The following is a 17,183-nucleotide window of genomic DNA, read 5'->3' on the forward strand; positions in this document are numbered from 1 at the left end:
GTGTGTATTGTGCTTTGCTCAAGATCATCAATATTTTATTGGTAAACCTGATCGTCGATCGATGGAATATGTCTCTATTGTATTTTTCTTACTTAAATTATGTATCTTTGTTTTTTAACTTCTTAAATGAAGACTTTATTAGCAATGGGTCTATATATGCAATCTATGGCATTAGATGGTTTTCTTCTCTCTCCTAAGTTCACTATGGAAGGGGGGAATTCAAACCCCTCCTACCCCTTAACCAATTTGACGGTATAAGCTAACCCCCATGATTTACGCTCCTTTATATAACTTAGGGTCGGACTTGTTAGGACACTCGGAGAGCTAGGGGTGAGGGTGAATAGCTTCTTCTGCTTCGTCATGTTGATTTGTTGCAGCGGAAAACTCGAAACAATGCTAACACCTTTGTTTACTTGGCATCCACCTCCTTGAAGTGACTAATTCAATGATCCACACTGTGCACAGAACTCCACTATGAACATACTCCTTCTTGGAAACAATTCGAAGGTGGAAAAGTCTTGTACAAGCTCGCAACAAGAATACAATGAAAACAAGGAAGTAAATATATAATACAGTGAACACCTTGCTAGTTTGATCTCTTGGTGCTTGTAAATGTCTCTTAATCAGTTGGAAATGCAACAACACTTTTCCCCAACATCGCAAGAACCGATGCCTTCGAAATGTCCACAAAACCCTTTTCTAGAGTTCTTCATTACCTCCCAATCGATTCAAATTTTTCCTAATCGATTGTCACGTCATTCGAACATTTGGACACCGACTATTTTTTTGAACTATAATCAATTGGTGAGTCATCTCAATCGATTCAAAAGGCTTAAATCAATTACCCAACCTTTTGTTCTTTCACAAAAAACCTTAATCGATTGCCCAATCGATTCTAAACCCTATTGCGCTTCGCCAACTTCTTCCCATCGATTGGCACTGTTGCAACTAAAGCTCCGATCAATGACGGTCGTAACTATAACGGCTCTAAGGTAGCAAAATTTCTTGTTGAGTAAATTCTGGCTCGCATGAAAGGCGTAACGATTTGGGCATTGTCTTGGAGAGAGGCTTAGTGAAATAGACATATCTGTGAAGATACGAACTACCCACACCTGGATAGAAAGACCCTATGGAGCTTTACTGTTTTCTGAGGCTTTTGGGCCTTTCTTGCACAGCTTAGGTGGAAGGAGAAGAAGCCCTCCTTCCGAGGGGGTGGGGGTCGAGTTATCAGTGAGATACCACTCTGGAAGAGCTAGAATTTTAACCTTGTGTCAGGATCTACGGGCCAAGGGGCAGTCTCAGATAGATAGTTTTTATGGGGCGTAAGCCTCCTAAAAGGTAACGGAGACACGCAAAGGTGTCCCTGAGCTTTGTATCGATTGTGCCGAAGGCAGGACCGATTGTGTCAATCTATTGGATTGGGTTGAATCTATTCCCTAACTCACTGTGCTTCGCGCGACAAACATCTCTTAATCAATCAGCCCAATCGATTAATATGGTTAGAATTGATTGTCCTAATCGATTCTGACACCTTTGCGAGAAATGACACTAATCGATTAGTTACATTCCAATCGATTTCCTAATCGAATGACTAATCCTAACTTACTTGATCCAAGTTTAGGATTATCCTTACCCAACACCTTTTGCTACAATCGATGAACTTACGAAGCTTGTGGTGGTGAGACACTAGTGTGCACCTTTTGCTACAATCGACAAACTTATGAAGATTGTGATGGTGAGAAACTAGTGTGCATTGCCAAGCATGTTGGACAATCTTGTCGGAGATAGAGAGGACGTAGTCCTAATTGAAATTACAAATCAAATCAAACTTATTTCGTTAAGTTGACCTGAGCTAATAATCTAAGGCTGCCAAATGCATAAGAGAGAAAGACTCTCCCTATGTATTTGTTCACATTATAGATGCATGTGAAATAATAAAAACCAGTCAACTAGTCTTCAAACTTTCAATGTGAAACTTAAGCTCTCATACACAATAGACTTATTTCCATTCCCCTCTTATTTTCATTCACAATTCCAACAAACAATACACCTAAAGTAGGGTAGATTGATTTAAAGTTGCTAAATAATGTTCCCAAGCATGTGGTATTAATTATAGTGGGGCTTTCGCTATAAATGCCAAGATTAATTCAATTTGCACTCTTATTTCTTATGTTGAAGATTACATTTGAAAGATATTATGTTATGAACATAATAAATTTAAGCATATGCAATTTTTTGGTGGAAATCCAATTGTTTTGCATAGTAAAAAACCAAAAATAATATTGCTAGAGCAAGTGTAAAAGTAGAATGGAGACCATGACTCAAGTTGGTTGTGAGTTATTATGGTTGCAAACTCTTCTATTAGAATTTATGTATTTATTCAAAAAAAAAACCCTTTTTTCTCCTTTGTTATATGAAGTCCAATTGATTGACATTTTGTTTAAAGAAAGTTTCTGTATTCCCGTTATTTGATCTAACAAACAGCTAATATATATATACACACACTAATGGATTGGATAGTAATTAATATGTTTTTTATTCTATTATTTGCCACATGAATTTAATAATCTTTATGGAGAGGAAGAAGCAAGATGGAGTTCATTCACTTCTCAAAAAGGCGATGAAGCAAAGTCCAAAACAAGAACGCACACCTTGTCTAACTTTACATCCACCTCTCCAACCTTTTGAGAATGGAGATCCCAAAGGGTCCCCTACTTTTTCTTTAAAAATTAAATTTCATTTTAGTCCCTTCAATTTTTTATTCTCGATCAATTGGATCTTTGAAAAATACTATTTTCCATTTCTTTATGTTAGTTTTTTCTCAAACTACATGATGCCTAGCTCTTTGGGTCTCAAAGACTACTCCTTTACCATGCTTAACTAAATTTGACGTTCGATCTGATAAAAATTTATTTATATTTATTCAATATATATAAAATCAATTAAATGAATAAATTTAAATAATTCATTAAACTAAATGAATAAATTTGAAAATATATTTGTTCAGCTCGTTAATATTTATAAATAAGGATTGTGAACGGTTCATGAACAATATTTACAAACAAAGTTTGTGAATCATATTCATTAATAAAACTTTCATCCAAATAATAAATAAATATTTTTTTAAATGAATAAATAAATTTATAACATCAAACTTAATAATCAATTAAATAAGTTTAAAACTATAAAATTTTTAAACAATTATATTAAACAAGCTCGAGCTTGATATCATCTAAACTAACAAAATTCAAGCTTGTAAAAAAAAAATCAAACTAAGTTTAAACAATTATTTTAACGATTTAATTTATTTTAGACTCAGCTTGGTTTAACTTGGTTCAATTATCTTATCAAACAAAGTTTAAACTTGATTTCACTGGTTTACAATCCTATCCATATTGTCTTAATATATCAAAATATATGTTAATTATACATATTGAGTTGAGTTTTTTTTTATTCTTTTAATTTAAAGAGACAAAAAAATTGTGGCAAATGAACTTGTGAGAAAGAAAAATACTTGAGCTCAAGAGATTTGTGACAACGCGAGATACACAAAACAAATGAAATGATGAAGATAAAAGCGATGCATGAATTGCCATATACCTAAAAAGAAAGGGATGCTCTTTCAAACCCGTACGTTATTTTTTGCATGCGAAAAAAAAATTCCAAATGCATGGCCTTGAGTGGGGAAAATTTTGCCGATATTCTCCTTGCGAATAATTGCCTTGAAAAATTCCCTCTCGCACATCAATGAAGGAAAATTATCAAGTTGTCGAAACAATCAATTGGATGAGACCTTAGTGGGAGGGTGGCAACTCTATACCTAGCCCACCTACCTTTCTTTCTTTCTTTCTTGCTTCCTTTCTTTCTTTTGGGCATCCATTGAATTTCTTTTTTAGTTCGTTAATTTGTGGATCTAAGATTTTGATCATTGGTATGCATTTGGTTAAGCATATATTTATATAATTGAAGTGATCAATATTTAAATCGTGTCGAATCGACTGAGCCGCAATTTGATTTCCAAACCATACTAGTAATAATTAACCAAAGTTAATTCTTCACATAGGGTAGATAGCATCCTAATTATGTGTAAATTATATTACAAGAATCATAAGTAGGCCAAAAACAGGAAACCAAAAAGAAAGTGACAGGAACAAGAGACAGAGGGAATGATATGCCAATTGCTTTACTTAATGTACTTACATGTGTGATCAATTATTGGGAATCTATGTCAAATCTATTTAATCATATATTAATCGATTCGTAACTTCTAGAATTTCGTTAGCATCGTAAAAGAACGGAGATAATCCAAGCCAAGTCAAGCCAAACCAAGTATAACGATGCTAAAATTTGTATTTTACTTTGTTTAATTAATTAGTTCAATTAAATAAGTTAACATTTTATTTATTTAGTTTTAAGAAATGTTATTAAATAATATAAAACTCCAAAATTAATTTATAAGATATCAAGTTTATTAATAACTCTAAACTTAGCTATCAAGTTTGACTTGAGTAACAATCACTCAACTTTGCTAAAAGTCAATGGGTTGTCTGTCGGTTGACCCACCCATGACTCATTGGGTAAACCACACGCTAATTAACTAGATTAACTATAAAGGACTTTGAATGTAGCCTAAAAACGTGAAAGGAATGACCGCATTAGGCGAATGACAAGGCCACGATACGCTAATGCTTTAATTATCCCCCGTTGCATTTATGTTTGTGTGGTTAATTATTTATTAATTATACCTTTAATTAAATATTCTTTCTCCAAGATTCGTGCATGAATGTGAAATGACATCCAAAAAAATTGAAGACATCTGTAATTATTTTATTTTAATCTCGACAATAAGTGGGGGATCATCATGCATGTAGGCACTTCGATATATTCTCATAATTAGTTTTTTTTTGTTTTGTTTTGTGGAATAAAATGTGTACTGTTTAAATATTCTCTTGGATAAACTAGATGTTTCTGAGGCTGGAAAAGATGACAAGTGTCGATCTTAATGGGGAAAAAGGATTTTTATTCCATCAATTTCGCAACAAAATATTTTTTTATGCTAAAAAAAAAAAAATTAAATCAATGAATAGTTGATTTGCTAGTTGGTCCTGCACTAAGGTTCGGGTGGGGTTCACAGTCACAGTGAATATTATTCTCATTTTTGGGTGCATTTTATAGACCAATTTTTTTATAAAATAAATAAATAATTAATTAAATAATTAAATACGATGGATCGTGTTCGATTTAATTGTTGCAACCATCAAATCAGTATGAACATGAGTCAAATCGATCACTTCACTTGATTTAGTTTAGCAGGACAATAGGTCAAACAGGGTTAACACCTAACATATCTACTGGATTCGATCCGTTGAACCATTATCCACAATTAACTTTATTGATTTTTTAAATATTACTTGTCACCTGAACAAACATGTGTACAAATAAGTGTTTATAAATAATAGTTTATTGGGCAACACGCGTATTAATTTTCATCCTTAATTTCTTCACACTGAATTAAATGCCTTGATTGTGCAAATCAAACGTGTACCTTTTAGAGGAAGAAGCTGGGTGAAAGGAGCGTGCAATTGAGTCCTGCCCATTCAATTGCCTTCACTTTTACTTTACTTTATTTAATTTTTTTTTTATTTTATTTTTCTAAACAATTCCACGATATAATCAAGTTTTAATGCAGGCAGTATTTTTTTTAATATTATAATCCCACCTGATTCCGATCGTTATTATAATAAATAACACGCAATTAAGAGAATATTCCTGGCAGAGAAGATTCTTTACTCGTATAATTAACCTTTTAATAATTAGATATGGTTGGTAACAATCTATAGTTTGTTCATTATTGCAAATACTGATATAAGCCGTTCCTTTCGTATTGTAAATACTGGATTTTTTTTTAATGAAAATCAAGTTAGTATCAAAAGAGGTGAGTTCATTTATAGCAAGTCCTTTGTCTTGTTTAAGAGGTGTAAGGGCAGAGTTTTACTTGAGATTAACAAACTCAACTTCTATTAAATATAGTCTAGTTTCTTAAAATAATTTTTTTATGAAAATTATTTATCATAAGTCCTTTACCTCAATTTTTAGTCTAGTTTTATGATTTTATTTTTAGACATTATCTAAAAAGTCTTATTTTAATAGAGATATTTTTATCTTTTTAAATCTATTATTTTTTTCATGTCTTTCCAATATGGGACTATGATTGTATTTCTAATAATTATTCTCTCAAATGAATGACCACTATTACTCTTAAAGTTTGGGTCTTTCCGTAAATATTCGGTCACTCTTGATATACTCCGGACCTCTCCCGCAAGCATTCAACCACTCTTGACTTACTCCGGGTCTCCCCGTAAGTATCTGTATCTGGTCGTTTTGACTTGATATGGGTCTTTTGACAAGCATCCGATCACTCTTGAATTGTTTCGGGATTTCCTGTAAGCATTCTGTCACTTTTAATTTGCTCCAAGCCTCCTCGCAAGCATCCATATCGGGTCACTCTTGACCTGCTATGGGCCTCCCCGCAAGCATCTGGTCACTCTTGACCTGTTTCAGGTCTCTCCGCAAGCATTTGATCACTCTTGACCTGCTCCGAACCTCTCCTCAACTTCGTCAAAGGCCACCTTATATGACATCCAGTCTTTATCATGACTCTAATACCATTTGTTTTGTCCAAAAGAATTTACATATCTCCATAATGATATAATATTATCCACTTTAAGCCTCAACCCTTATTATTTTATTTTTAGATTTTATCCAAAAGGTATCATTTCAATAAAGATATCTTTATCTTTTTAAACACATGATCTTTTCCATGTCTTTCCAATGTTTAAAATAAAAAATTTAATTGGTAAACCCTAAAATAGGATTCTTCCATCTCTAAACCTTCAAGCACATATTCCGTTTAATGTACCAATTAAAACCAATTTGTTAGGACACTTGAGAGCTAGAAGGGGGGGGGGGGGGGGGGAATAACTCCAATTGCTTCATTGATTATTTGTTGCAACATAAAACTTGAAACAATGCTAATACCTTTATTTTACTTGGTATCTGCCTCCTTGAGGTAGCTAATCTAAGGATATGCTTCTCACACTCATAGATGCACTATGAAACCTCTGTTGAGAGATTGTTGGTCCAATCGTCCCTGGGTCAAAGTTAACTAGTTTGACTAAGCTCGAGTGGATTTGAGCTTGAGTTTCGATGTTTAGACAATATGTTTGGAAAATATCCGAAAGAGGTCAAGTAGGTCAAGGTTGATCGGATACTTGACGATATATAAGAGGAAAGTCAAGTAGGTTGTAGAGTATTGGATACTTGATTGACAAAATCCTAATTGAAGGTTAGGCAAAGACAAAGTCCTAACTCGGAAGTTAGGCAAGACAAAGTCCTAACTCGAGGGTTAGGCAAGACAAAGTCCTAACTTGAGGGTTATATAAGGAAAAGTCTAAGTGGGTCAAGGAGGACTGCACATTGACAAAGGGAAGTCTTGACTATGATTAGGTAAAGGAAAGTCCAAGTGGATCAAGGAGGATTGCACGTTGTCAAAGGGAAGTGCTAATTTCTGTCAGGCAAAGGAAAGTTCAAGTGGGTCAAGGAGGACCACACGTTGGCAAAGGAAAGACCTAACTGCCATTAGGTAAAGGAAAGTCCAAGTGGGTTAAGGAGGATTGCATGTTGGCAAGAATAAAATCCAAGTGGATCAAGGAGGATCGTACTTGGTGATCGAAAGTCCAACGGGAAGTTGGCAAAGTCCAAGTGGGTCAAAAGTTGACTGGACATTTAGTAGGAAGGTTTTAACAGGTTACGGTTGACCATATATTGGGTAAGGAAAATCCTAGACTCGAATATAGTGAGTTAGGATTGGTAATCGATTATATCAATTGATTAAGACAAGCCTAATCGATTAGGGAAATTGACTAAGGCTTGCTCGAATCAATTAGGCTGGCTGCCAAATCGATTAAGGTGCAATTGTCGCAAGAGCACAAACAGGGGCTGAATCGATTAGACCAATTGATTCAACCATTACTAATCGATTGAGTCAATCGATTAGACAATGTTTTATTGAGAGGAGAGGGAATCGATTGAGACAATTGATTAAGACTTTTTAATTGATTGGGTTAATCGATTAAGACCGTTCATGAGAGAACAAAGAGTTTGTGAATCAATTGGGTAATCGATTAAGACTTTCTGAATCGATTGGGATGTCTCGCCAATCGATTAGGCTTCTCCGCCTCTGACGTTTTGTTCGAGAAAGAGAACTTTTTAGTGAGCTTACTTTTCTTGGAGTAACAATCTTCTGATTGCAAACCAAGTAAAATTATTTGTTTCGTACTCTTCTTAATTCTATTATTTTTTTTAAGTATGTAATTGTTTAAAGCCCAATAGTTTGAGTAAGGTATATATTTTTTTTGTGCAGTGCAATTCACCCCTCTCTTGTCGACCGCACGAGACCTACATCGTGGACACTAGGTGATGTTAGGACCCTTGGCGGCTGACTAGAGGGGGGGGGGAGGAGTGAATGACCCCTGCATAAATAAAAATAAAAATACCTTTCTCGGACAACTAACTTAAACAAACACTTACATAAAAAAGAATAAGGAATCAAAAAGACAGAGGCACGGAAGTTTTTACTTGGTTACAACCGGGGAAGTTGTTAATCTAAGAAAGTAGAGCGCACTAATATCTCATTCAGGCGGAGAAGCCTCTTTACAGCAATGATAGCACAAAAAGATGAAGCTAACCGAAAACTAGAAGCGTATAAGTGTTGTTTCTCAAGATGCTTGTTCTGTTTAGCTTCCTGGTCCAAGACTGTATTTATAGCCTTGGTTGGGGCGCTTGGAAGGGTTCCAGGCGCTTGGAGTGAGATAAAAGCTTATCCACGATACAATGGTCAAAGACCACGTTGAAATGACTAAAACTTGGGTTTCAGGCGCTTGGACTGCTTCGGATGTCCGAAATCATTCCGGGCACCCTGAAGGGGGAAAGTCGACATTTTGTTAACTTTCTCTCTGGGCCTCTAGTTTCGGCTCCGCTTGCTTCGGTCCGGGTTTTTCCGCTCAGACTCCGCTCGCTTGGGTGATTTCGGCCATCCGGAATAGGGCTCAACCGAACCCAACTTTCGACCTTCTCGAGCAACCTTCCGCTCCGGCTTCTCATCCCTCGGAAACCCCGCGCGCCTCCTTCTCATCCGCCCGCGTACTCTTCCGCAGCACCTCTTCCTTCAGATGCACCGAGCCCATCGACTCTCTCCTGTGTCATCCTTCTCGCTAGCTGCGTCTTTTGCTCGACGTTCTGTGCTCCTAAGTTCCTGTACACTTAGACACAAGGTTAAATATAACATGACTTAACTTAACTTTTTTTATCACATTAAATAACCTTGAGGTACCAACAATCTCCCTCTTTTTGATGTGAGCAATCCAAGTTAAGTTAGGGTAAATTAACATAAAGTAAAAGCAATAAATTTGTAATTATAAGTGAAAAAATTTAAAAAGGTTAAACTACCTCCCCCTAGACTTAATCTTTCATTTTCCCTCTTTGATCACATAAAAAAATGGGATACTAACGAAAATCTAAGGATAACTTTTTCAAAAAATAGTAATTTTTTTTAAAAAAAATTGAAAAACTTATCAAGTTTTTGAAAATTTTGGAAAATAATTTTGATAGCACTTAAAAAATTGCAATAATTTTAGAAAAACTTTCTAAGTAAAAAAAATTATTTTTGATATCATAAAAAATATCAATAATTTTCTAAGTTTACAAAAACTAATTTTATAGAAATAATTTTGGTAAAATTAAAAAAACTTTAAGTTTTTTTTTTTAAAAAAAATCTAAGTTAAAAAAAAAATTGATTAACTATTTTAAGCATTAGTTACAATTAAATGCTTTATGAGTTAGTTAATTAAACATTTTATTTTATTAATTGACTTCTAGGCTGTGGCGAGACACTAGACTTTCTTAGTTATTGGAACAACAACCACTTTCTAGATATAACCTCTTAAAGAAATTCAAACGTTTAATTTTCTCGCTGAAAGTGCTAAGTCTAATTAAAATTCAAGTTAGACAAGACTTTGGAACCCAATATAGGTTCCAGCCAACTGGATTAATTAAGAATTTTTTAGGAACATATTTCTTTGAAAATTTTCTAATTTATCCCTTATGAAATCTAAGATGCCAGCTTAGTCTATTTAAATTTTGAGTTCTAACATTCAAGCATGCATGATTTTTTAAGTTTTTTATTTCTTTTTGTAAATTGTCATTTTCCAATTTAATTTTATCAAATTCTTCTAATGGATAAGATTTTGCTAGAATTAATTTTAACTCTTTAATTTCTTTTTCTAGCTTGCAACAATTCTTTGATAAATATTTTATAAACTTAAAAGACTTATCAGGAGGAAGAGATCGTACCTAACTTACCTTGTCGATCCCATTATCCGTAGCTCCCCTAAAGTGTTGTTTTCTTTCGATGTCGCTCCCCCTTCATCGATGCTCTCAATGCTCATTTTGGACGAGCTTGCTTCATTTTCGTCGTCTTGATGGCTTGCCATTAACGCGAGTCTGGAGAAACCCTCAATCTCTGATTCGGACGACGTTTCATCCCACGTCACCTTCAGGTTTTTGTGTTTGTTCGTTTGGACGGGCTTCTTGTTCTTGCCTTTGTCCTTGTTCTTCAATTTAGGGCAGTTGTCTTTAACATGCCCTTTTTCATTACAGTGGTAGCATCTGATTTTTCCTTCTCTTTCTACCCTATAGATGGTTAGTTTTTCTAGATTTAAATAATTTTTTAAATTGATTTACCATCATCGTCGTTTCCTCGTCGTCGAAAGAAGATTCTGACTCTTGTTCATCCATCTTCTCCTTGAGGGCAATATTGTGCTTTGGCTCCTTCTTTAAATCTGCACATCTTGATTCATGGACTTCAAACGTTGAAAATAACTCTTCTAAGATAACAGATTCTAAGTCCTTAGAGATATAGTAGACATCTACTAATGATGTCATTTCGTATTTCTGGGGAAAACATTTAGAGCGTACTTTAGGAAATCTCGGTTGCTTACCTTTTCTTCGAGATTCAAAAGTTTGGTGATGAGCTCCTTAATCCTCGAGTGAAGGTGTGCAATGGATTCGTCTTCTTTAAATTGAAGGTTGGTGAGCTGGTTACAAAGTAAGTCTCGTCTCGCGAGCTTGGCTTCGGGCGCCCCTTTGTGTAGCTCAAGGAACTTCTCCTAAAGTTTCTTTGCTGAGTTTTAGACGCCGATCCGGTTGACTTCTTGTGGCGGTAGGACACTCAGCAGATGGAACTCTACTTTGTCATTTGCCACGTAGTCGGCCTGCTCCTTCTTCGTCCACTGGTTTTCTTCATTACCTTCGGGTGCTACAAAACCAAACTTCATTATTAAAAGTAATTCAAAATCGGTTTTAAAAAATACATGCATTCTCTTTTTTCAACTCGCGAACTCCCCCTCAAACTTCGGTGGATATATACTCAATCCGACCATCTATTCGGTGCTTCGCTAGGCGGTTAGTCCTTCTGAAGCGTCATGACTCTGATACCACTTGTTAGGACCCTTGGCGGCCGACTGGAGGGGGTGAATTACCCCTGCACAAATAAAAATAAAAATACCTTTCTCAGACAACTAACTTAAACAAATACTTGCATAAAAATGAATAAGGAATCAAAAAGACAAAGGTACAGAAGTTTTTACTTGGTTACAATCGGGGAGGTTGTTAATCCAAGAAACTAGAGTGCACTAATATCTCCTTCAGGCAGAGAAAGCTTCTTTACAGTAATGATCGTACAAAAAGATGAAGTTAAACGAAAACTAGAAGCGTACAAGTGTTGTTTCTCAAGATGTTTGTTCTATTTAGCTTCTTGGACCAAGGCTATATTTATAGCCTTGGTCGGGGTACCTGGAGTGAGATAAAAACTTATCCCCGACGCAACGGTCAAAGACCACATCAAAATGGCTAAAACTTGGGTTTCAGGCGCCCCGAAGAGAAAGTCAACATCGGGCCTCCAGCTTCGGCTCCCCTTGCTTCGGTTTAGGTTTTTCCGCTCCGACTCCACTCGCTTGGGTGATTTCGGTCATCCAGAATAGGGCTCACCGGAACCTAACTTTCGGCCTTCTCAAGCAACCTTCCACTTCGGCTTCTCGTCCCTCGGAAACGCCGCGCGCCTCCTTCCCGTCCGTCCACGTACACTTTCGCAGTATCTCGTTCCTCAGATGCACCGAGCCCGTCGGCTCTCTCCCGTGTCTGTAACGCCCGAAAATTCTCAAAATAATTATTAGAAATATCCTAGAATTTTTCTGGAATTTTAGGATATTTTTATGAAATTTTTAGATTAGCGGAAGTAGCAAAAATAAATAGAGAACAAAAATAGCCTACGCGGGAATTGAACCTAAGACCTATTGGGTCCTACGACTTATAGAGAACTCCAGTAACCAAGTGAACCCAGCAGGGCCGTGCTGAAAGAAAAGGGAGGCAATTAAATTTATATTAGAGTTGGGCGAAATTACCCACTTAATATAAATAGGGAATTAATAAGTGAAGAGTTATTTTTAACGTAACTTTTCTCCTCCTCACCCTAACCTCACGCCGCCCCCTCCCTCTTCTCCTTCTTCTCTCGGCGCCAACCACAAGCACACCTAGGGTTCCGCCCCTAGGGCCATAGGAGTACTTACCGGCGACAACTCCGACACGAGGACGCTCCCCTCCGCGAGAGGAACGCATAGACGCGAGTAGATTGTCGAAGAGATCTCTCTTCCGGAAAGCCTAGCGATTAGATTTGTAAGGAAATCCGAACAGGAGGTAAGAAACCCCTCACCTGCAGTATAAGTAGTTTTCGTATGCATTTTAAGCTTCAGTTTAGTAGTATGTAGACTTTCAACACAAAGGATGCGAACTAGCGCATACCAAGTGTTCGAATAAATTGTTAGCGCAGTTAAAATGCAACTTAGGCATTTTATTAGCTTAGATAAATGCAATAGAAGCATTTTCACAGCTTATTTAGTCTTGCTACAGCTCTTATAGGACTAGATGTCCAATGGGTGGGCTCCCACAGTCGCCTCTAGGTTCAGACAACTTAGCTTTAGGTTCAGATAACCTAGAAAGAGCGAGACAAGCAATAATTAGCTATGTTCAGTATTTTACTTTTTCAGTGGCACTGTACTGGATTAGATATCCATTGGGTTGGACTCCCACAGTCGTCCCTAGGTTTAGATAACCTAATAACCCTACTAAATTCGGGACTTGCAAACCCGGGTCTAGTTAGGGATGCGCGCATAGCAAGTACAGTTGCCGGACCCAAACAGCAGCTTGATTATTATTTTAATCTACTTATAAATATAGTTTTCAACCATCACAAATTAGTCATGTGAGTTCAGTTCAGCTTTAGCATCAGATTAGTATTAGCTTAGCTCAGCTTTAGTATCAATTTAGCTTTCTGTTGATACAACGTGATAGTTATGATTAGCTTTATTGTCATGATCAGTTTTGCTTCTATGTGTTGTATGCCATGCCATGCTTAGCATATTCATAATGTATTTCAAATAGCATGTTTTAAAAACATAATTCGCATCGAATGCATGTTTTGTGAGGTAGATGGTTTCTTACTAAGCATAAAGCTTACAGATACTCTTTCCTTATACTGCAAATAAAGGCAAAGGAAAGATGGACTAGTGGAGGCTGGAGGGCAATGCGATGAAGATGTGTGTGGATGGAATTTGGAATCAAGACCTTGGAGAAACTAGAAATAAATCTGAAACTTTAGCATTTTATTAAGTTGTTACTTTCCTTACTTCAGTATGTTAAATGCTATGAACTAGTAAATTATGCACCTTACCATGCTTAGAACATTAGTTATGTGATGCTAGATTGTGTCCTAGTCATTTTAGAACTTGTATGTGTGATTGAGGCACGAAGCAGTGCTGAAATCAGACTTCTGTACGAAATCAGAAACCCCAATCGATCGGTCGATCGATTGGAGGCTTCTCAATCGATCAGCCGATCGATTGAGAAGTTCGTACCGCGAACAGTAAGCTCCTGGATCGATCAACCGATCGATCCGGATGCCTTCCGTCGGGAACAGAAAGCCCTGGGATCGATCACTGGATCTATTGGCCAGTCTGGATCGATCAGCCGATCGATCCAGAATATTGCCCCGAGCACAGTAGCGTGCTGAATCGATCACTGGATCGATCCAACCTATGTTCCGCATACAGTAGCCACCTGGATCGATCAATGGATCGATCAAGCCATTCCAATCGATCCGTGGATCGATTAGGAGGCCTGATATCAGCAAGAAACTCTTAATTCAGTTCCTTGACCACGGGGAATGTAATATATGATATGAATAGTTTAGATTACACCCTTTAGCCCATATAGAATCATGAAATGATAATAGTTAGCAAAGTTTTAATTAGTACAGCTTCCGCACCTAGACTTAGTGATGGTCATGGATATAGCTTAGCACAACATAATGTGACGGTCCGGCCTTACAGCTTAGTTAGTAGAAGGCGGGTCGTTACAAAGTGGTATCAGAGCCAGGTTCCATACTTCCTACACACACATCAGCATTGAACCTGCAGCTTCCAAGTAAGAACATCTCTCACTGTGTTTATATTTCTTGTTTTCATGTTAGAGATAAACGAAGCATGCTTGTTTATGATAGTACCTAACATGATAACCATAGATATGCAATTATGATTGTATCAGTTATGTATGTCCTCTATGTCTCTAGAAATGACACGAGGACGCTCAGCTAGAAGGACACCAGCCACTGAGCCCCAGCACGAGGCAGGCAGTTCAGTGCCTCCCCAGACCTGACATCATTAGTGGCTCAGTTACAGCAGCAGTTAGTTGAACAACAGCAGGAAATAGCCATCTTAAAGGCTAATCAGCAGAATACTCCCACAGTCACCCCGGAACCAAACTTAGCAACGCCAGTAGTCTTAGAGGTTCCACCAGTCCAGCCTATAGCACCAGTAGCCCCAGCAACAGAGGTAAGAAGAGAAGCCTATTTGATCCAGTGGCAGAGAGTCAAGCCAGAGAATTTCTCAGGCACCAGTGAACCATGGGATGCTCAAGCCTGGTTCAAAACACTGGAGAGTACAATGAAGCTTCTGGACTAGCCAGAACATGAGAAGGTGAAGTGCGCCTCCTTCTGTCTGACAGGAGATGCACGCATGTGGTGGGAGAGAATTAGAGCGAAGCGCCCAGTAAACCAGATGACATGGGCTGACTTCGAGAAAGAGTTCTTCGAGGAGTTCTTTCACATGCGGGTCACAAACCGCCACTACGACGAGTTCACTGAGTTTCGTCAGGGCAACCTATCAGTTGAGGAAGCCGTGAAGAAATTCAACAGATTGGCTCGCCTATGCCCCAAACTAGTCAGCACAGAAAAAGAAAGAGTCCGGTTGATGCTCAAGATGCTGAAGCCGGAAATAGCAATGAATGTGGCTGGCGGCGTTCATAGGCCGCAAACCACCGAAGAACTAGTCAGCAATGCTCTGACCACCGAGCACTACCAGAATAATATTAAGCAGCAGAAGCAAGTCCTCTCAGAGTCCAAAGGGAAAGGAGGCTCAGGCACTCAGAAATAACAGGGCCATAGCTCCAACTCGAAAGGGAACTCCAGCAACAAGCGCAAACCAGGGAGTTACCCAAAAGGAGGGCCAGCTAGCAAACAGCTCAGTTATCCAAAGTGTGCTACTTGTGGGAAATTTCACCCTGGAGTTTGTCGTAAGGGCACACGAGGATGCTTTGAGTGTGGACAGGAAGGGCATATGGCTAAGCAGTGCCCGAACAAGACTAGTCTTCCTCTACCCCAGCCGATTCAGTATGGAGGCCAGCCAGCTCAGTTATATCAGATGCAGGCCGCTCTAGATGGTCCACACATCAGCCAGGGCAGACTAGAAGCCCCTCCAGCTATGACAAATGCGAGGATCTACTCACTCACCAGAGAAGATGTAGCAAATGCCTCGACAGTTGTTACAGGTCAGATTAGTATTTTACAGCAAAGTACAACTGTCTTATTCGATACTGGGGCAACCCATTCTTATATATCCAGGGTATTTGCCGAGAAGTTAGCAATACCTTCAGAGGTACTCAGTAGTCAGTTTCTGACGACATTGCCTTCAGGAGAAATTATGGTATCCACACACTGGCTCAGAGCAGTGCCAGTCATTATAGCAGACAGAGAACTCTTTTGTGATCTGATAGTGCTAAATATGACTGACTACGATGTCATCTTCGGAATGGAATTCTTGATCAGATACGGTGCTTCCATCGAGTGCCGTAAATAGAAGTCGTATTCCAACCTGAAGCAGAAGCACAGTTCGAGTTCATCGGAGAACCCAAGAGAAAGGCCAAAAAGTTTCTCTCAGCTATGAAAGCACAGAGATTAATGGATTCAGGATGTATGGGATTTTTAACACACGTAGTCAGTACTAGTCAGGACAAGGACCGACAGCTAGCAGAGGTCCGAGTCGTATGTGACTACCCAGCAGTCTTCCCTGAAGAGTTACCAGGCCTAGCACCAGACAGGGAGATTGAATTTGAGATAGAACTCATTCCCGGTACAAATCCTATCTCCAAAGCGCCGTACCGCATGGCTCCAGCAGAACTGAAGGAACTTCATGAGCAATTACAGGAGCTGCTTGACAAAGGCTTCATACGCCCTAATCACTCACCATGGGGAGCGCCTGTGTTGTTCGTGAACAAGAAGGACGGGAGCATGCGCCTGTGTATAGACTACCGAGCGCTGAACCAAGTCACTATCAAGAACAGGTATCCCCTTCCCAGAATAGATTGTTGGTGCAACCTTAGGTCAAGGTTGACCTGGTTGACCCGACTCGAGTTGACGTGACTCGAGTTGTATTTTGATGTTTGACTTGGGAAGATTGTCGGACCTAGTTGTGTTGCATGTTGATGTTTGACACTCGTGAGAGAGTTCTATTCTTGATGTGGGACAAGAATAGATGTTTGGGAGATTATTGGTGCAACCGTAGGTCAAGGTTGACCTGGTTGACCTGATTCGGGAAAAGTCCAAGTATGAAGACTTGGCACGGAAAAGTCCAAGCAGGGAGCTTGGCACGCGAAAAGTCCAAGTATGGAGACTTGGCACTGGAAAAGTCCAAGTATGGAGACTTGGCACGGGGAAAGTCCAAACAGGGAGTTTGGCA

The sequence above is a fragment of the Zingiber officinale genome, chromosome 8B (genome assembly GCF_018446385.1).
Source record: "Zingiber officinale cultivar Zhangliang chromosome 8B, Zo_v1.1, whole genome shotgun sequence".
Classification (NCBI taxonomy): Eukaryota; Viridiplantae; Streptophyta; class Magnoliopsida; order Zingiberales; family Zingiberaceae; genus Zingiber; species Zingiber officinale.